This window comes from Mesoplodon mirus (genome assembly GCF_964341445.2).
Source record: "Mesoplodon mirus genome assembly, chromosome: 4".
Taxonomy (NCBI): Eukaryota; Metazoa; Chordata; class Mammalia; order Artiodactyla; family Ziphiidae; genus Mesoplodon; species Mesoplodon mirus.
The window spans coordinates 174,646,159-174,668,657 of record NC_138979.1 but is presented as its reverse complement, the minus strand read 5'-3'; the positions used below and the strand labels follow the sequence as shown (position 1 = coordinate 174,668,657).

The 22,499-nt window shown below is 41.1% G+C and overlaps 1 long non-coding RNA gene and 1 pseudogene across 2 annotated transcripts in view; one reads left to right on the top strand and one right to left on the bottom strand.

Moving 5' to 3' along the window:
- LOC309802031 overlaps positions 1-21,912 on the top strand; it is a 622,798-nt gene extending 600,886 nt beyond the window's left edge. The window contains exon 3 of the long non-coding RNA XR_014293706.1: positions 21,610-21,912. This is a non-coding gene — a long non-coding RNA (uncharacterized lncRNA). The remainder of the gene's footprint in view (positions 1-21,609) is intronic.
- On the bottom strand, positions 14,677-15,023 carry LOC309802279 (10 kDa heat shock protein, mitochondrial-like; annotated as a pseudogene). Its single transcript has one exon. The product of its transcript is annotated as a 10 kDa heat shock protein, mitochondrial-like (transcript).
- Positions 21,913-22,499: the final 587 nt, after the last annotated feature.

Here is a 22,499-nt window from a genome sequence, read left to right as displayed (position 1 = left end):
TACCTCAGAATGTGACCTTATTTGGAAATAGGGTGGTTGCAGATATAGTTGGTTAACTTAAGATGAGGTCATTAGAGTGGGCACTAATGCAATATGACTGAAATTCTTATAAAACAGGAGAAATTTGAACACAAAGACATCCATACACACATGGAGAATGTCATATGAAGCTGGAGGCAGAGATCAGGGTTATGCTTCCACAAGCCAAGGAATAACAAAGATTTCCAGCAACCACCAGAAGCTAGAGGACAGTCCTGGAACAGATCCTTTCGTTACAGCCCTCAGAAGGAGCCAACCCTGCCTGCTGACACCTTGATTTTGGATTTCTAGCCTCCAAAACTGAGAGACAATTAATTTCTGTTGTTCAAGTCACCCAGTTTGTGGTATTTGGCTATGGCAGCCGTAGCAAACTAATATAGACTGTTGTGACCACCCCTACTGTAGTGTATGGTGCCCTTGTCATGGCTCATAAATGGAGCTCAGCAAGTCCCATCGCTGTTGCCAAGAAATGTCCAGTCCGTCCACTGCTATTACTGCAATATCCATCATTGAGAGGGGAGGCCCCCAAACTATTTGTAATGACGATATAATTACTTCCTTAATGAGTTGCCATATTTTAACTCTGAGATGATTTAGAATGAAGCATAGAAACATGGAAGAGGATCCAACCTTTAATATTTATATTTTATTTCAAGAAGGAATCTGTTCATATCTGTTAATATTTAAGAGAATTTAACCTCCTGGTTAAATAGGTCAGTCTTGTTATCTTAAATAGAAATTATAATTGATTTAGGCGTCTGACGTCTAATTGAAACTTTTCCACATTTATACAAAGTATTGAAACATTCAAGGGAACGTAATAGTTGTAGGATTATAGTAATGGTTATAAGTTATATAAAAATAATATAAATATATGGTTATATTTACAAGATTCAACATGGTTTACTAGATTTACAAGAATAATACAAACACTTGGAAAGTTGTTTGTTAAGATAGACACCTGAGTTACATTAAAAGGAAATCTAATACATCAAGTGTATACCTGTAGTTAAAAATGTTTGATGGCATTTTAACTGAATTGTCAAGTGATTGTCAAGATTTGCTAACTTTATATAAAGAATAATAAGATCTGTAAACTGAACCCAAGAGAGGGATTGGCAAACTTTTTGTAAAGGGCCAGTGGTAAACATCTTAGGCTTTGTGAGCCCCGTGGTCTCTGCTGCAACTACTCACCTCTGCCACTGTAGCACAAGAGCAACCATAAACAATGTGTAAATGAACAGGTGTGGCTGTGTTCCAGTAAAACTTTATTTTAAAAAGTAGGCAGCCTACCAGATTGGACCCATGGGCTATAGTTTGCCAACCTCTGACCTAAAAGATTGACAAATTTTTAAATTTATACCTTGCTGTATAATTTCAGAGCTAGAGGGAATCTTAGAAATCATTCTGTTCAATCCTATAACTATTTACAAATGAGGTTATGGAGGATTTGATGGGCTATGTGACTTGTCCAAGAGTACATTATTAGAAGCACATTTATAACTTAATTCCATTATAAATTAAAGCACAAAACCAATAATGATGCAGTCTTTGTATTTGTAGAACCTATTTGGTGTGTATGTTCCAAACCTTCCACAAAGAATGTGCAACTAGAAGGAGCAGATAAGTGCTTTACAGCTAAGAATGCATACTATAGTCTTTTCAAAGTTTATTACAGTGAACCACTTGGAATCATAGGTGTAGGAAAAAAGGTTGCTCATTCCTTTGGGTTCTTTATTGTTCTCATTTGTACTATAATTCCTCTGTAGATTTCCTAGGATTTATCGATGGAAGAAAGTAGTAAACAAATCAACTCTAACATCCTTTTTCAGTGTTTGTCCAGAGAGGGTTTGCCTGTTTTGTTTACTACTTTATTTTATTTAGTCTAATTAGCTCCCTGTAAGAAATACCACTGAGGAAGATTGTCTAAGGTATATGTTTTCATGCTGGCATTGCAAAGTATTAATAGAAGTTAAATGTGGAAATCCCAGCATGCTGAAATCAGTTTACAACTGTAAAATATAATTTCCTTCCAAGCCTTTTCAAATCTGGAAGGTTGAGAATGGCTCGTTAAACTCAAATATTTATGTCATTTTGATAGTATCAGAAAAAGGAACTTATTTTCATTTTTTCTTTTATCTTAGTCTTGTTACAGAGTTTACAACACAATCCACTAAAACTAGGTTTTCCTCAATTTGGGGGACAGGCGTCTCACACAGACATGCACTTGTACGACCAGCATGGATTTATGGGGGTGGGGATCCTTCCTTTCTCACCGAATTGCCATCCAGTACTTTCTATATGTATAGAATGCACATATGTGTGTATGGTTTATTACACAATCGGTGTTATGCTTTTTTTTTAATTAATTCATTTATTTTTATTTATGGCTGTGTTGGGTCTTCGTTTCTGTGCGAGGGCTTTCTCTAGTTGTGGCAAGTGGGGGCCACTCTTCGTCGCGGTGCACAGGCCTCTGACTATCGCGGCCTCTCTTGTTGCGGAGCACAGGCTCCAGATGCGCAGGCTCAGTAATTGTGGCTCACGGGCCCAGTTGCTCCGTGGCATGTGGGATCTTCCCAGACCAGGGCTCGAACCCGTGTCCCCTGCATTGGCAGGCAGATTCTCAACCATTGTGCCACCAGGGAAGCCCCCAGAAAAAGGAACTTATTTTCATTTTTTCTTTTAACTTAGTCTTGTTATAGAGTTTACAACAGAATCCACTAAAACTAGGTTTTCCTCAACTTGGGGGACAGGCGTCTCACACAGACATGCACTTGTATGACCAGCATGGATTTATGGGGGTGGAGATCCTTCCTTTCTCACCGAATTGCCATCCAGTACTTTCTGTATGTATAGAATGCACATATGTGTGTACGGTTTATTACACAGTCGGTGTTATGCTTGTACATTGTTGTGTAACCTGCTTTTGTCACTTAGTATGGATGTTTTCTCCAATGATGAAGTGTTCTTTCGCAGCCTGATATTTAATGGCCTCGTGGTATTCCGTCAACCACATGAACCATCATTAATTTACCCACTCTATTGTTGGACATTTGTGTTTCCAATTTTTCACTATTATAAATGATGTTGTGATGAATATCCATGTACATAAATCTTAATGCTCAGTTCTGATTATTTTTGTAAGACAAATGCCTAGCTATGAAATTGCTGGTCCAAGGAATGTATTTGTAGAACTCTTGGTTATAAGGATCACAAATATACATTCTATTGGACTCCATATGCTGGGGAGTATGCTATCAACATATTCCCATTTAATCCTCACAACAAATTCATGAGATAAGTACTATTAATATCCACATTTGTTTTCAGAAGAAACTGAGACCTGTGCCCAGAAAATGGTTACCACATGACAGTGGTTGGCAGACCTGGTGTTTGGGCCCAAGTCTGTCTGATTTTGAGGCCAATATTCTTAATCACTGCACTATATGGCCCCTTCCATATTGCCAGAATAGCTTCCCCCCAAAATTATTACAATCTAGATTTCTACCAGCAGTATGTGAGTGTGCCTGCTTCCCTGTACTGTTGAGGATTCTTTGATTACAAGTGAAGCTGAACAAATTTTTTCATGTTTGTTGGCCGTTTGTGGATTGTCTATTCACGTCCTTTGCAAAGAATACATGTCTGAAAAATTTCCCTTTGAGATAGAGAGTCAGATGATCTGAATTCTAATCACAGCTCTATCCCTAATTAGCTATGCGATGTCAGGAAAAAAAAAATCACTGCAGAGTTCTGAGTCTCCATTTCCTCTTGTGGAAAACTAGATGATTAAATTAAATCATCTCATTGTTGTTCTCTAAAATTTTGTGATTCCATCCATCGGTCCACCCATCAGCAGGCCTTGTCAGTGGTCAACGTGGGAGGAGATAGGTGACCACCTATACAGTATATTTTCATTTATGTATTTAAGGAAGGGCCTCTAAATCATCTCTCCCATCCCCTGGGATTCAGGTGCCCGAAATCCCACCCTTCACTCCCTGGGGCTTTCATTCTTCATTTTCGTTCATTCTTCTGCATCTCTCCTTCCTGCATGAAGGTTTCTTGTTCTTTGGCTTCAGTGGCATTCCTTTCTTATGGTTTACTCCTTCTCAGGTTTCTCCCCCTTTCCCCTAAAATGTTGGGATTCCCCAGGTTTGCCCTTGGCCCACTGCTCTTTTAACTAGATCACTCTCAGCCACAATGATCCAGATGGGATTCCTTGCACACGCCATGATTCTTGCCTCTGAAACTTTGAACGTGTTCTCTTTGCCCGGGATACTTTTTTTTTTTTTTTTTTTTTTTTTTTTGCGGTATACAGGCCTCTCACTGTTGTGGCCTCTCCCATTGTGGAGCACAGGCTCCGGACGCGCAGGCTCAGCGGCCATGGCTCACGGGCCCAGTTGCTCCGCGGCATGTGGGATCTTCCCGGACTGGGGCACGAACCCGTGTCCCCTGCGTCGGCAGGCGGACTCTCAACCACTGCACCACCAGGGAAGCCCTCCTGGGATGCTTTTAATCCTTTTCTTTCTAAACTGAGTCTGAGCGTGTCTTCTTCTGGGAAGGAGCCTGGCTAAAACATGATGCACGGGGTTGGAGTCAGTCAAGTCCAGGTTCTTCCATGTACTCACCGTGCGACCTTGGGTAAATTATGTATCCTTCCTAACCTCCATTTCCTCATCTGCATGATGGGAGTAATGAAAGTATGTACCTCTCAAGATTGTAGTGAGAAGGCACTGAAATCATGCATGCAGAGCTTGGCCCACTAGGCTTGATTTTTTCTGAGCTTTCAAGCACCTCGTGCATACATCTATCTTAGCATTTAACATACTGCATTCTGAATATTCATCATTTCATCTCCATTCATTAACACTGTGTCTGGCACATGTATGCTCCCAGCCACCCTTTGTTAAGGGAATAAGTGAATCACATTGTAAACACCTTTAGGAGACCTTTTTTTGGTGGCTATTGTTTTGGTTTTTTTTATTGTTATTATGGTTTGTTTCTTTGTTTGTTTCACTACAACCCTATCAGGAATGATTTCCAACCTGACATGTCAGGAAACAAAATAAATTCCCTAAAATAGATCTTTAGGGTTGGGGAACAGGGATGCCCAACCCAGAGAGACAGAATGGCACCAAATAAGGAACTGAGACTGTATGGAAGACAAACTTTGTATGTTGGTGCTTTTGCTGTGGATACTCTAAGAAGATCCCCTAATTCCCCTGCTTTTCTCCCTAATTCTAGCTGAAACTTTGGCCCTGTTAGTTCATCTTCAATGGGCAGGTTCAAGTGCATCCATATACGGAGATACCTAATGTCACCTGTTTCTCCCTGAACATCTCAACACAACCTCAAAGAACAAATGAGCAATAAAATATCTCAAACCAGATATCATCGCTAAAATTTCTTTAAAAGTATACATGTTTAGGAAATGGACTACCTTGGAAGGTAGCCACAGGCTAGAGATAGCAGAGAAAGAAAGGAGAAGAGTGTATGGGAAGAGGCAGGCCGAAAGACTTGTTGAAAACTGAGATGTCTTTGGGGGAAGAAAAATCAATATGGGCTATGAATCTTTTAGCATAGACTGATGGTGAAAAGCATCACAACAGTCTTTCTTTTTTTAAGCATTTAAAAATAATCACCCATGCCCATTAGCTGGTATTTCTTTTTTTTTTTTTAATTTTTTTTTTTTTTACTACATTGGGTCTTCGTTGCTGTGCACAGGCTTTCTCTAGTTGTGGTGAGCGGGGTCTACTCTTCTTTGCCGTGCGTGGGCTTCTCATTGCAGTGGCTTCTCTTGTTGCGGAGCATGGGCTCTAGGCACACAGGCTTCAGTAGTTGTGGCTTGCGGGCTCTAGAGCACAGGCTCAGTAGTTGTGGTGCACTGGCTTATTTCCTCCGTGGCATGTGAGACCTTCCCAGACCAGGGCTCGAACCCGTGTCCCCTCCACTGGCAGGCAGATTCTTAGCCACTGCACCACCAGGGAGGCCCCCTTACTTCTTTATGAACACAGAGAATTGCATATTTTTGACATTGGATAAAAGTATTTTCAAAAATATTTTTCTTTTGCTACTTTCTAGTGTTTTCCTCTCCATCTTTATCCACTTTGGATGATTAATTTTAAAAAGGTAAAGAGAATGGATGTAGGAATAAGAGTTTGAAAGTGACAAAAGGGGGCTTCCCTGGTGGCGCAGTGGTTGAGAGTCCGCCTGCCGATGCAGGGGACACGGGTTCGTGCCCCGGTCCGGGAAGATCCCACATGCCGCGGAGCGGCTGGGCCCGTGAGCCATGGCCGCTGAGCCTGCGCGTCCGGAGCCTGTGCTCCGCAAAGGGAGAGGCCACAACAGTGAGAGGCCCGCGTACCGCAAAAAAAAAACGCAAAAAAAAAAAAAAAAAAGAAAGTGACAAAAGGAAACACACCTCTTTGCCTCTGCCTAGAATTCCTTCTTCTTCCTGATGTTATTAGCATCTACTCATCCAGAAGACCTGGCTCAAGTGCCAGGTCCTCTGAGAATTGCTCCCTGACTCTGCAATCTGTGTTAGACATGGCTCCTCTGAACTTCTGGAGCCCCTTCCAGCCTCAATCACATCATCTCCCCCGAGTAAACCACATTGTTCTCAATGACGAGAACTGGACCGTTCTTATCTCTGTCCCCAGAGCAGTACCCAGCACAAGTACACCTCAACCAATATTCGTTAAAGGAACAAATGAATGAATGAATGAATGAGGGAATGAATGAATGAATGAATATCCAAAGAAGGAAAAGAAAAAGGTGCAGGTGGTAAGCAGGTTTCAGAACATAAGAAATAAGAGAACCAATACTCATTCAAACAATTTAAACACAGAGCAGTCTGAAATGAAATTTATTTTTCAGCCTCTGCTGACAGATCTGTTATACAGATTCTTGCCCAAAGTATGTCAATTCTCAGTAAACCACAGTCCCAGGAAATGAGGAAAACCGTGTAATGTGGAAGAGCTGAGGGCCACGTTTAAGCACAGTCATAACAATTTGATTTAAACACAGCAAAAGCTGTGTTTTCCAGAAATTTACTGCAGAAAAAGAAGTTCTAGAAAAAATCTATTTCTGTTATTTTCAAATGTAAATATTCAAATGAGTGCATTATCCCACACTGTAGCAAATACTTCTGAGTGATCTGTAGCAGTGGAAAAAACTTGGATGGTAAGGGCAAAGGCTGATATGCTTGGTGGTACTTTTAGCATCAAATGTTTTCCTTCTCCAACATGTTTGCTCTACTGCCCTCTCTCCTAGAACTTAAAATACCCTTCATAAGAAAGTCAGTTTTTTGATGATGGCCATTCTGACCAGTGTGAGATCATATCGCATTGTAGTTTTGATTTGCATTTCTCTAATGATTAATGATGTTGAGCATTCTTTCATGTGTTTGTTGGCAATCTGTATATCTTCTTTGGAGAAATGTCTATTTAGGTCTTCTGCCCATTTTTGGACTCGGCTGTTTGTTTTTTTGATATTGTGCTGCATGAGCTGCTTGTAAATTTTGGAGACTAATCCTTTGTCAGTTGCTTCATTTGCAAATATTTTCTCCCATTCTGAGGGTTGTCTTTTGGTCTTGTTTATGGTTTCCTTTGCTGTGCAAAAGCTTTTAAGTTTCATTATGTCCCATTTGTTTATTTTTGTTTTTATTTCCATTTCTCTAGGAGGTGGGTCAAAAAGGATTTTGCTGTGATTTATGTCATAGAGTGTTCTGCCTATGTTTTTCTCTAAGAGTTTGATAGTGTCTGGCCTTATATTTAGGTCTTTAATCCAGTTTGAGTTTATTTTTGTGTATGGTGTTAGGGAGTGTTCTAATTTCATTCTTTTACATGTAGCTGTCCAGTTTTCCCAGCACCACTTATTAAAGAGGCTGTCTTTTCTCCATTGTATATTCTTGCCTCCTTTATCAAAGATAAGGTGGCCATATGTGCGTGGGTTTATCTCTGGGCTTTCTATCCTGTTCCATTGATCTATATTTCTGTTTTTGTGCCAGTACCATACTGTCTTGATTACTGTAGCTTTATAGTATAGTCTGAAGTCTGGGAGCCTGATTCCTCCAGCTCCATTTTTCTTTCTCAAGATTGCTTTGGCTATTCGGGGTCTTTTGTGTTTCCATACAAATTGTGAAATTTTTTTGTTCTAATTCTGTGAAAAATGCCACTGGTAGTTTGATAGGGATTGCATTGAATCTGTAGATTGCTTTGGGTAGTATAGTCATTTTCATAATGTTGATTCTTCCAATCTGAGAACATGGTATATCTCTCCATCTATTTGTATCATCTTTAATTTCTTTCATCAGTGTCTTATAATTTTCTGCATACAGGTCTTTTGTCTCAGTGCTGGAGAGGGTGTGGAGAAAAGGGAACCCTCATACACTGTTGGTGGGAAAGTAAATTGATACAGCCACTATGGAGAACAGTATGGAGGTTCCTTAAAAAACTAAAAATAGAGCTACCATATGACCGAGCAATCCCACTACTGGGCGTATACCCTGAGAAAACCATAATTCAAAAAGAGTCATGTACCACAATATTCATTGCAGCTCTATTTACAATAGCCAGGACATGGAAGCAACCTAAGTGTCCATCGACAGATGAATGGATAAAGAAGATGTGGTACATATATACAATGGACTATTACTCAGCCATAAAAGAAACGAAATTGAGCTATTTGTAGTGAGGTGGATGGACCTAGAGTCTGTCATACAGAGTGAAGTAAGTCAGAAAGAGAAAAACAAATAACATATGCTAACACATATATATGGAATCTAAAAAAAAAGGTCATGAGGAACCTAGGGGCAAGAAGGGAATAAAGACGCAGACCTACTAGAGAATGGACTTGAGTACATGGGGAGGAGGAAGAGTAAGCTGGGACAAAATGAGAGAGTGGTAGTGTATATATGGACATATATACACTACCAAATGTAAAATAGATAGCTAGTGGGAAGCAGTCACATAGCACAGGGAGATCAGCTTAGTGCTTTGTGACCAGCTAGAAGGGTGGGATTGGGAGGGTGGGAGGGAGGGAGATGCAAGAGGGAAGAGATATGGGAACATATGTATATGTATAACTGATTCACTTTATTATAAAGTAGAAACTAACACACCATTGTAAAGCAGTCATACTGCAATAAAAATGTTTAAAAAAAGCCAGTTTTTAGAAGGGTTGTCATTACATTTCTAGGAACTATTCAATTCAACTGAAGTTCAATTACATTAACTTTTATTAGCTAATAGAAGTAAGGCACTAAGATACTTATTGTAATACATATCACCCTCATACTGATTAAAGGGGAGCAGTTAAGTTTTGATAAAATAAAGTTTATAAAAAAAAAAAGAAAAGTGCATGAAAGGCCTAATCCGTCCTTCACACTGCTATTGGGATTTTCCTCCTAAAATACAGAGCTGATTGTTATAGCCCCAACTCAACTGCTTTTGATGACTCTATCTACTATGGAATAAATGTCAAATTCCTTAATGTGAAAGATGTTTATCTGCCTTATCCAAACAAGAAGGTCCCCTACCCTGTCCTCACCTCACTCCAACTCTCCCACTTAAGAAGCAAATATCTAAAGCATTTTAACCAGGACAAGAGCACTGAGACCATACTGGTTGATTAGATATCCCTTCTTTAAAAACCTGAAAGAGTTCATAAAATCAGAGTGACGATCAAAAGGGATTTTTGAGAAATTTCTAAGCAAATACTGTGGCTGATCTCTAAATGAAATTACTGAGCAGTATATTGACAAGCATCCATTGAAACAAAGCATATTACTAACATGACCTCCGGTGTTCTAAAATGCGACTATGGCATTAACTGCCACCTCTCCTCAGCCAGCAACCTCTATGTACGTGGTCATTGCTCCTTGCCGCTCATTATTGTCTGCAGTTCACTTCTGGAAACCTACCTATGTCCCCATGAGATTTGTCACCCCCTTGCTGAAATGCACCAGTTTTGTGACAGTGTTCAAACTCTTCTGTCTGCAGTGTCTCAGACCTCTGTCCTTAAAATTCAGGCTTTCTGCCTCAACTACAGAGGATTCATCAACTACCATTAATATATCTCTATAATCTGCTCCTATTTTTTTTGTTGTTTTATGTTCTTGACTCTGGACAAACCCCAGGAGGCACTGAAACAGCAGGTTCTGCCTTACAGGATCCTGGGATAATGGATTTGGCTGAGACTTTGCTGTTTGATCATTTTATACCTACTGCACATGGGCTACATTAACAGACGTTCAAAGCTTGACTCCTTCTGCTATTCCATCCCAATTCCCGTTACCCCCCTCTTCATCCAACTGCTCTTGGGCACATCACGTGATCATTTTTGCTGTCACATTTGTATCTATAATGATAGCCACTTAGTGAGGGCTTATTATGTGCCATGAGCTTTCAGGAAGGCAACATGGGGCAGATTTAGATGGGTTTAAATGTGAGCTCTATCACCTAAGACTCTGATGACCTTGGGCAAGTCTTTCCAACCTTTGTATCTTTTAGACCTTGCACTTCTTATCTGCAAAACAGAAATAACAACTACCTCATGGTATTGGGATGTGTGTGTAGATATATATGATATAGGTATAGATACACAATTGCTCATCTCTTCCCTTCATGTTTAGTATTTGCTTTTACTGTTTCTTCCTCTTTCTGGAATGCCATTTGCCTGCATCCTCCACCTGTCAAAACCCTACTCATATTTCAAAGCTCAGCTAAAAGGCCACCTTTTCTAAGAAGGCTTCTCAGCTCTTGCAAGTCAATTGCCCATGGGTCCCCACAGTCCCTTTTTATAGGTTTTGTACCCTGTTTTTCCAGGGTACCCAGACTTGGCATAATGACAGAGCCATAACACCAGTCACAACCAGCTTTTTTCCAGTCCTGTCCCTGCCTGCAATTGTAGGAACTTCTCCATCTAACTCCCTTTGCCCAACTACTTCTTGCCTCAAGGAAGCGTTTATAACCCCTCAGATGACCTTGCCCCTAACTTCCTTATACTTTCCCAATTCGATGCTTTTCCTTCAGAGCACTTACCCAATGAAATAATCATTTATGCAACTATGAGTTAATACTTGTTTGCCCCCAGCAGACCATCAGCCCTTTGGCGCAGGGGCTAGTGTCTGACTGGTTGGTCCTTGTGGCCCTAGGGTCTAATCCAATGCTAGGCACATGGGTGATGCCCAGTAAACATTCAGGTTGTAAAGAACACAGGCTCCATGGGGCACCTGAGTTTTGTTCATCTGCAGTTAGCCTTGGCCTCCAGGGTCTCTTATTTTCTCCCTTCCTGTTCTATCTGTGATGCTATGAAGGCACAATTGCTGATGCCTGCCAAAGAGAAGCCTTTCAAAGGAACTATCTTCTGAGGCCACCAAGTTGCTGCTGACAATCACAATGGTAGATGCACATTGTCCTCTTACACATCTTCTTTGGTCCAGCTCCTGGCTGGACTGTCCAGCTGCTTAGAACAGTGGGTCTGTGCCATGTCCATATAGCCTCCAACAATAACTCCAGAGGGAGATGAAGTTGGTCTATTAGCAAGGACACAATGTAACCTCGGGCCATAGATACCCCCATGGGCATGTAATTGATGGAAAGATTCTGTCCACTTGGGCCTCACCCTGTAAGACTCAGGGATGCAGCTGACAGCCCTGTTGCAGTGAGCGTGTCTCATTACTCTGACCTGGAAGCCCTGAATTTGCAGCCACCTTATGCACCTCTAATCTCTCTCCCCCTTACTTTTTCCCGAAAGGCCTCTCAATTCATTGGGCATTTAGACTTCCACCTGCATCCCATGGGACTTCCAGGCACTCTGAGACAAGCCCTATCCTAGGGCATTTTCAGGTTTCCTGCCACACAGTCACAGCACTTGATATACTCGGTATTTTATTACAATCTTCATATTTATCTCCCCTGGATTTTAAATTCCTTTAAGAAAGTTATTATATCTTAATTGTCTTTGCATCTCTCTCTCCCCCTCCCCAAAGCCCCCTCTCTAAGCATCTAATCCAGGCTTTGCACATATTAGTTGCTTAATAAATATTTGTTGTAAGGGTCGGTGAATCAGCAGACGGGTAGTCATCAAGGAAGAAGGGGTTGGACAGAGACTCACGCAGTCGGCATGAAACTCTGGAGGGGACGCGGAAAAAGGGAGGGCAGAGAGCAAAGGAGACACCAGAGGAGATGCCTCTTCAACCTGACAGCTGTGTCTGCGTCTGGATGTTTCCCTCGTTGCTCTCGTTCCCCACGATGAAAATGAAGGAAGCGGTAGATCTCTGCCTTACAGGGCTTCTGCCAAAATCGATATTTTCTGTTCACAAATTATTTCCTTTCTATTGATGTACAAGTCTTACAGAGAAAAGGAAGGGAAGAGGAGAGAAATAACTCTGAGACTTACAGTTCGGGAGGGGTCAACATGAATTAGCCAGATTTATGGGCCAGATTTGTGGACTAGGGAAGGTGACTCCATTTTCCCAATATCAGGTGACGAGGCTTTCACTCTGCTAATGCAGCCATACATTTTTCTGGAGGCTGAATATTTCAAAAATACATTTGTCTAGAGTGGTAGCTATTTTTTAGTTTTCTGTTTGCATGCCGAGTCGTTCTGTTCTAGCAGACAGAGTTTGCCACCATTATGCAATAAGTCTTTCACTTCTTCAGAAACATGTCGTCTATTTTTATAGTTCCCACTCTCTGGGTGAATGTTAAAGTCCCAGAAGGCGCGTGCAGAGACAGGCAGGATTTGTGTACCAGCCTCGCTACTGCTCAGGGCTTCCTGTTGTGCTTCCTTCTTCATGGTTTTGCAGGTGGGAAGTTATTTAACTTCTACTTGATCAAAGTTTCCTGATTAGAACGTGACTTTTGTCTCATTAAGGTGCACATACTTTATGGCTGAAGGCTTGAAAGTTTGGATTTCTATGCAGTAGGAAAAAAATTTCCCTTCCCCATCTTTCCTTTTTTGTATATGTTGAAATTAAACTTTTTTCTGCTGGCTGCAGCATTTGCCCTCCATGAGATGCTTTTGATGACAGATTCAGAAGCCACCCCTACTTCTAAAAAACAGACCAAAAAATAGGTCTTGGACATCAAGTGTATTGGAATGACTGTGCTGTGTTTCTTAAATCTTCTTGAGAAAGGGAAGACCTGAGATTAAAATAATGAAATCTGAGTCCTATATGGCCTCAGCCCTCCTGATTTACTGAGGGTGCTTACACCTTAGTCTACGCCTTATGGTTCCCCATCTAAAAGAGAGGTTCTGGATTTCAAGGTGGTGATGATCTGACGTAAATTCTCAAACAAACACGACAATGTTTTTTCTCAGATTGGGGCTGGAAATAGGACACATCTACTGGAAGCAGGACTGAAAATTTGAGCGTAGTTTCTCACAGAATTCTGTAGAAACTTCTCAAACCATGTCCTAATCCCATCCACCAAAGGAAGGAGGATTAAGGGGAATATAGGTTCTGCTTGACACTCAGCCATACTGCTCATGGTTTTAAATATTTGGGTGTGTCTCCCTCTCCTCCTAGGCCACATACAGGCAACTCGTGGTGCATTTTCCCAACATTCTAACACTCCGTGTGGAAGGGGAAGTTGCATTACAAAATCCGTCTCCTGAGGTGTGCACAATTTAGCTTTGTTTTTCCTTGCCCCTCCTTTCTGATTCTCTATACCCTTCTCTCTTCCATAGCACCTGACTCAGAACTTCATGATCTAGCTCAGTGGTGTCCAATAAAAATATAATGTGTGCATTAATTTAAATATTAAATTTAAACTTAAAATTTTCTAGTAGCCACGTTAAAACAGTAAAAAGAAACAGGTGAGATTAATTTTAATAATAGTATATAATATTTAATAATCTATCCAAAAGATCGTCATTTCCACGTGTAATCAATATAAACATTTTCATGTGGTATTTTACATTCTTTTTTTCATTCTAAGTCTTGGAAATCCAGTGTGTATTTTACCCTTACAGCACGTCTCAATTCAGACTAGCCACGTTTCAAGGGTTAAATAAGCTGCATGTAGTGGCTCCCTTGCTGGACAGCATGGATACAGGACGTTCCCATCACTGCAGAAAGTTCTATGGGATGGCACACATCTAGCCCGTTCATGAGGATTTTTATGTAGAAATATTTCTTTCTGAAGAAGGCATTACCTGTCATCTTTACTTTCCAAAGAGCCTTAGGCAGGGTCTTTCTGGTCAGCAGAATAATGAGAAGAGCCATTTCTGATTATTTGCACCTGTGCTTTTTTCCTCAGGGCTCACATTATACCATAGTCCCCCGAAAGCAAAGCAAACACCGTCAGAGGCTCTCTGCGTCCTCCATTCACCTGCTGCCTAGAGCAGGGGTGGTGCTGCCTCTGTTACTCCCTAACAGGTGCAAAAGTTAATTTGCATATCATTTCTTAAAGCACCCAAGCCTCATTTTTGTTTTTCATTTATATACGTTTATTTGGAAACGTTTATATCAATACACTGAAACGAAATTTTAGAGACACTGGATGTCATTAGTTTGGATATCATTAGTTTATTTTACACAGAGAAATGTGAACATTATTTACATGATGAAAGATTTCAGAACTTCAGTGGAACGGGCAGCTTCACGTGATGCCATTTCAATAGTGACATATTTCAGTCGACATATTTCCAAGAATGTCACCATCTCCAAATAAGAAATAATCCTTGTTGTCTAGAACTACTTTGGTGCCTCCATATTCTGAGAGAACTTTATCTCCAACTTTCATGCTAACTGGTTGAATCTCTTTACCCTTTCCTTTAGAGCCTGATCCAACAGCTACTACCGTTGCTTGCAATGCTTTTCCTTGTGATTTTTCTGGAAGTGTAATACCTCCTTTGGTTACAGTTTTGGCTGCATTTCTTTCAACGAGTACTCAGTCAAAGAGGGGAAGAAACTTTCTAAACGCCTGTCCTGCCAGGATTCCGGCCGCCACAGCTTGCAGTTTGTACTCTGCTCTCATGCCACCGCTGAAACGAGAGACCACCAAGCCTCATTTTAAAAGGGCCTGCCTTCCCCTCACCCTCAAAAAAGTGGTTTCCTTGTAAATGTTTGACAGTCAACTCTCTCAACGAAGAAACACTGATTTGTAGCATTTGCCAACTACTGTGGTGTAAATACTCCCACTGTGGTCAATGATTTCAAGCTACCAATGTGACATCTCTGAACACTGGAGGGGGGTGGGGAGCGATGCTCATGGTCTGGTAGAAAATGGCTCCAGCACATCACTTGGAGCACAGTGACATTTATGTGGAGTCCTCCCACTTCCACCCCCCCATTTTCAGGAAACTATAGAATCTATATCTTAGAATATCCTTCACATACAAAGCAAAAATGTCCACGGGCCTTGGTGTGTTGGATAAAAGTGAAATTTTAAGCATAGCTGAATTGAGTAAGAAGGCTCACAAGTTAGTTTAACAAAATGCATAGAGGATTATAAACTTACCATTATTATTATTTTTTTGTGTGTGGTACGCGGGCCTCTCACTGTTGTGGCCTCTACCATTGCGGAGCACAGGCTCCGGACGCGCAGGCTCAGCGGCCATGGCTCACGGTCCCAGCCGCTCCGCGGCATGTGGGATCCTCCCAGACCGGGGCACGAACCCGTGTCCCCTGCATCGGCAGGCGGACTCTCAGCCACTGCGCCACCAGGGAAGCCCAAAGCTTATCATCCTTATAGTCCACATCTATACTCATAATTAACAACACAGACCTAATCAATATTACTCTGTTTAAATGTAGCTCACTGTGATAAGTGAGATAAGTCAGAGAAAGACAAGTACTAAATGATATCATTTATATGTGGAATCTAAAAAAGTTAAACCTGTAAAAAAACCAGAGAGTGTAATGGTCACCAGGGGTTGGTGGGTAAGGCGGGGATAAGAGTGATGATGTTTAAGGGTACAAACTTGTAAGGAGTAGTAAATAAACCCTAGAGAGCTAATGCACAGTATGATGAATATAGACAATAATATTGTACTATAATTACATAATGTGATAAATATGGCTACAATGGCAATTATATTGCAATATATAAATATATGAAAGTAACAGGCTATACACCTTAAACTGACACAGTGTTACATGTCAAATTTATTCAATTAAAAAAATGTAGCTGAAAGTGAGATCAGCTTTCATTAGCACTTTTTATTCTGGTCCAATGACAACTGTACTCGTTGTCATTGGACAACCGTTGTTCCATAAAAAGGAACAACATCAAATACATAAATAGCTTGAGAATTTATCTGAATTTCTCATTGACTCATTCTTCCAGGAAAAAGATGTGTGTGCTCCATGAGGCTGAAATAAATGTTGTAAAGGCAAGATAGTCAATCTTAGGTGCAATACATAGAGTGTGGGGCTGTAAACTGTAGAATCCAAACTGCCTCTGACAAGCCATAGGATCTTGGGGAAACCTTTAAAACTATTCAGGACCTCACGTTCCTCACCTATACAATTAGGGGTTGGAGTAGGTCAGTATTTTCTAAATTTTAGTCATTCTTACATATGGCCATCACTATTTTTGTCATTTCTATATGCCACCTGCACTATTATTTTGTTAATATTTTTCTTTAATCAACTCACTTTTTGCTTAATTACTGATCCTTTTCCTAAGTAATACCATCTATGAAATCATAGCTTCAATATGCTAGTTATGTTTTTTTCTAATACACATTGATATACAAACGTAACTGTAACTTCAACCAATGTGTGTGTAATTCCTAAAATTATCTTGTATACCACATGTGGCTGGCATCCTATGGATGAGGTGATCTCTGTGGGTCCCACAGCATTGCTGGTTTGAGAGCTGTCATAATTTCAGCCACTTTAGTGCTTACTATGGAAATCTCAGGATTGAGTCACATTGCAGTGACACTTGTCAATCAAGAAGACGAGTGAAACCGATGGATCATCTAGCCACATTGTTGTCCAGGTCTTTCATTACAGATAAACGTGGTATGAGACTTCTATTCTGAAATGTATTTACTCCTATACCAATATAACTTTCTCATGCCATCAAGCAGCAGAAAGATCTGATCAAAAATTTAAATGAACACATTTTGCATATAATATTTTGTCTCTCACTATTAAGCTCAGTAAATAGGTTGAAATCTGCATATAAATCACTTGTATTTGCCCAGATGTCTCTATGGGGGTTGCAGCAATGGTGCTTTAAATATCATGTAAAATTTTTACGAGATTGCTGGGTATGGAAAAGCCTATGGAATTATTTTTATAAAAAATAGGAATTAGAAAGTAGGACTTTCTTTAGAGTTGATGTGGCTTAAATAATTTCAACCAGATAAACAGTTGTCAGCAATTTGCATTTAAAATATAATTAATTATGTTTGTCTGTCTGCTATTATACTAGGAAATGAAGATACCATACATGTTTATAATAGGAAATTTCTCAATTGTCTTTTTAATCCACTATGAAGCTGCACATTTATTTCCACAGGAGGAAAGAAAAACATATTATGCTGCTAAGTAATTCCAGTCTTTTCTAGGATTAGAAATCAGTGGATGGTTTGTGGGATTAGTGATTTCTATTCTCAAATGAAAACCAGATGGGCAAAACCAACAGCATAAACAGTTAAGGGAAAAAATTGGCAGAAAAAGTCACATTTGTTCATTACATTTGTTGTCACACCTTCTCTTATTTATTGAGATAGTCAGAAACTCGGTTTGAAAGATAATGTAACTCCTGAGCTCTGGTTTAACTCAATAAAGGTTCAGACTGTTTTGTTCGGGAATAATTAAGTAACAATATGATAATCGAGTAGTTCTTTTTATTAGAAACAAAATTCTTGCCCACAAAAAAGTTTCAGCAAATGTTTGGCCTGTTGTTCATTTAAATGTGTAATAATCAGTTTATGGATCTATTTATACATAAAAAACAAGATAAATAAATTTAGTGTATGCCTCCTACTGTAAATGTATATATAATTATTAACCATACATCTTAGTAATATTTCGTGTTTTGGCACAAATGCCAGGAACTAATTTACATCTACTTACGAACTAGAGAGTAGGAACAGTTATGTTAATCACTCAGTATTTTAGAGAACATGATACTGAAGAAATAGTGCACAGTTTAATCTAGGCAATTTGTCTAGCATCCCAGATTCACTGGCTCGTACAGTCATCCACATTCCATGATGGTTGACCGTGAGTTGGCTTCTGTGCTCAGCTCCTTGCCAATATTATCCCATTTAGTAGCCCCACTTTTCAAAGGAGGAGGCTGAGGTTCTGAAGGGCTAAGGTAACGGCCTCGGTTTACCCAGCCAGAATGGGGCAGAGCTGGGTTTGAACAGACACCCCACAGCTGGGCTGTGCTCTCAAGTCCCTGCTGCGTGCCAAACCCTCGGCTGAGTGCTGGAAACACAACCACGAGTAAGACGTGGGCGCCGAGTTTAAGGAGATTATGCAGCCCTTCACTTAAAACCTCTGAAATTTTGAGTTGGAGGACACCATGGAAATCATCTGGCCAAATTCCCTTTTATCACAGATAAAAAAACCAGTGGCCTGAAGAGGGTAAGTGTCTTATCCACAGTGCATATTGTAGAAGAGAGTATACATAAAGATAACGAATTGGTTGTTTAAAATGCTGACAATAACATTGCAGTATCTTTGTGGCTTGAATATGTATAAATGAATACTTTGGCCTATTTGCTCAAACATGTGATAAGAATATGGATGTCAGTGAGTATTATATATGTCGACAAAAAATTAATCAGTCAATCTAAGAAAGAAATGGAAAATTTTATTCGAGCCAAATTTGAGGATTATAGCTCGGGAACAGCATCTCAGAAAGCTCTGAGGACTCTTCCACTGGTTAGAAATCAAGGCACAGTTATATAAGTTTTCTGAGACAGAGGGCTGTGCGTCAAATGACGTATTATTGACAGTTCCCATAATCCAGATCTAAGCGTAATCCTGGTGGGTCACGTGACCTCTTACAAGATTAAGGAGGAATGTTATTTTTTAAGGAGTTGTCTTGTTGATGCTGGGAGAATGTTGCTCTTTATGGCTGAGCAGGTGTTTCTGCCAACGGGGGAGGTCTGATCCATGGATAATGAAGATACACAATGCACAGTGGGGCGAGAGGGAGGCCAAAGAGCAGAGAAGCATTTATGTTTAAATTTGTCTTGTCTTGCCATAAAATATGAATTTTATTTCTTATAACTACGGCTAAAATAGAAGTTAAGAACATAAAATGGGGTGGGGGGAGGGACAAATTAGGAGTTTGGGACTAACAGATGCACACTACTATATAAAAAATAGATAGGGGCTTCCCTGGTGGCACAGTGGTTAAGAATCCACCTGCCAATGCAGGGGACACGGGTTCGAGCCCTGGTCCGGGAAGATCCCACATGCCGCGGAGCAGCTAAGCCCATGTGCCACAAATACTGAGCCTGCTCTCTAGAGCCCACGAGCCACAACTACTGAGACCGTGTGCCACAGCTACTGAAGCCCGTGCGCCTAGAGCCCATGCTCTGCAACAAGAGAAGCCACCGCAATGAGAAGCCCGTGCACCACAATGAAGAGTAGCCCCCGCTTGCCACAGCTAGAGACAAGCCCACGGGCAGCAATGAAGACCCAAAGCAGCCAAAAATAAATAAATAAATAAATAAAATGAATTTATTTTAAAAAAATGATCAACAGCAGGACCTACTGTATAGCACAGGGAACTATATTCAATATCTGGTAATAACCTACAATGGAAAAGAATCTGAAGAAGAATATACATACTGAATTACTTTGCTGTACACCTGATGCTAACACAACATTGTATTGGATTGGCCAAAAAGTTCGTTCGGAATTTTCCGTAAGAAGTTACAATAAATCAACTGTACTTCTGAAACTGTGCACCTCAGATTGGGACTTGAACCTCCATGGCGGGACTCGAACCCAACTTAAACCCACCGTCTTCCAACTGAGATCACACACCTGGTTTCAGGACTTAATGAAGCTCAGGTTCTTGATGTCTCATCGCAGAAAGAATTCAGTGAGAGACAAAGTGATAGGTAAGAAGTGGATTTATTTAGAGAGAAACACACTCCACAGACAGAGTGTGGGCCAAGTCAGAAGGCGAGAAAGGCACCAGGGTATGGGATTGTCAGTTTTTATAGGGGTAGGTAATTTCATAGGCTAATGAGTGGGAGGAGTATTCCAGCTACTTTGGGGAAGGGGCGGGGATCTCCAGGAATTGGGCCACTGCCCAGTTTTAATCCTTATGGTCGGTCTTGGAACTGTCATGGCGCCTGTGGGTGTGTCATTTAGCTTGCTGATGTGTTACAGTGAGTGTATACTGAGGCTCAAGGTCTAGTGGAAGTCGACTTGTCCGCCATCTTGAACCCATTTGGTTCTAATCAGTTTATGTCATGTCCTTGGGCTATGCCATTCTTTCAAATGTTGTGCCCTGCCCCCTTCTCTCCTGTTTCACTTCGATAAAATTTTTTTTTAAAAAAGAACATAAAATAATTCTGGTTAATTCAATTCAACGACAGAAATTGAGTGCCTATGTGCAGGGCACAGAGATAACTTGCTGGGTAAATAACTATGAACAAGCTGTACAGGGTAGGAGAGCCAGATAATTAATATAATTACTATTCAGTGTGATAAGGGGAGGTTCAGGGTGTTATTGACACGTGGCAAGGACACATAGCCCAGTGAAGGGACATCAGAGCTGGAGAGAGTGTTAGGGCGAGGGCAGGAAGGAGGAAGGTGACCCAGATAGAGGGATGTTCATATGCTACGCCCCCTCGAGAGATCGCTGGACCTGTTTAAGGACCTTGTGCCCTATTCCTTCCATTTGCTCCTTGAGGCCTACCTTCCACCCTTTGCCCCCTACTCTCTGAAGGGAGACCAACTTGCAGGGACTACAATTGGTGAGCACCAGTGTGCTCTATGGCTGCCAGTTGTGGTTAAGCCAATGGGGAGCTCCAGGAGGAGATATGGATGGAGGAGATTTGGATGAAGGACCTGAAGTGAGTTCAGGTCCTTATGGAGGGGTTTCTGGCTGGCTGATGGTGTCCTGGGACACCTCTCCATTTTCTCTTCCAAGGTCCTGTAACTGCTCCCTCCTTCAGGTGATAACAGCCCTGAGGCACTGCACTATCTCTGTGGTTTTCCTACACCCCACCCAACGCTTTGTACACAGTCCCACAATTAAGCCTTCCTTGAATTATCTTAATTTCATGTGCAGGGATTCTTGAAAGGGAAGAAGCAGGAATGGGGAGTGGTATTGGTGGGATTAGCTAGGTGGGCGGGGACAGACTCAGGAGAAGGTTTATAATCTAGGTTAGCAGAGTTTGGAATGTAGCCCAAGGAGAACCTTGTGGGCACAGTAGGAATTTGGATTGTATTCTTCAAGTGTTAGAAGGGCATTGGAGGATCCACAGCAGGGAAGTGACAAGATCTGATTTATGCTTTTCAAAGATCAGTGAACTTTGAGTAAAGCAGATTACTCTCCATCATGGAGCAGTGCCGGGGGGAGGTGGGGGAGCTCATCCAATTAGTTGAAGGTCTTTTTTCTTTTTTTAAAGAACTTATTTATTTATTTTTATTTATCTTGGGCTGCATTGGGTCTTCGTTGCTGCACATGGGCTTTCTCTAGTTGTGGTAAGTGGGGGCTACTCTTTGTTGCAGTGTGCGGGCTTCTCATTGCGGTGTCTTCTCTTGTTGCAGAGCATGGGCTTCAGTAGTTGTGGCATGTGGGCTCAGTAGTTGTGGCGCACGGGCTTAGTTGCTCTGCGGCATGTGGGATCTTTCTGGACCAGGGCTTGAACCCATGTCCCCTGCATTGGCAGGCAGATTCTTAACCACTGCACCACCAGGGAAGTCCCAGTTGAAGGTCTTAAGAGAACAAAGACTGATGGCCCCTGAGCAAGAAGGAATTCTGCCAGCAGGCAGCCTTTAGACTTGAGCTGCAACATCAACTGTTCCCTGGGTCTCCAGACTGCTGGCCTACCCTGCAGATTTTGGACTTACCAAGCATCTATAATCACATGAACTTGTTTCTTAAAGTCAATCTCTCTCTCTCTCAATAAATATATGTATATATCTATATCTATCATCTATCTATATCTATATATATAGAGAGAGACACTCAGTATACTATATGATCTATGTGTTTATTTACACATTTCTAAGATGTGTGTGTATGCATGGGTGTGCATGCATGCATGCGTATCTCCTGTTGGTTCTGTGTCTCTGGAGAACCCTGAGTAATACAGACAGCAAGTGCCCTTGATTTGGAGGCAGTGGTTTGGATATGAGCTTTGATACCCTGATCACTGTCGGATGAGGTGGCCACACTGTGCATAGAGCACAGGTCCAAAAACTGGTAGAGCTGCTCCTCCATTCATAGATCTCAGATCATGCACCTCTAGCAGGTCTTTGAGGCCCCTTTGGGGCTCAATTTCCTCCTCTTTAA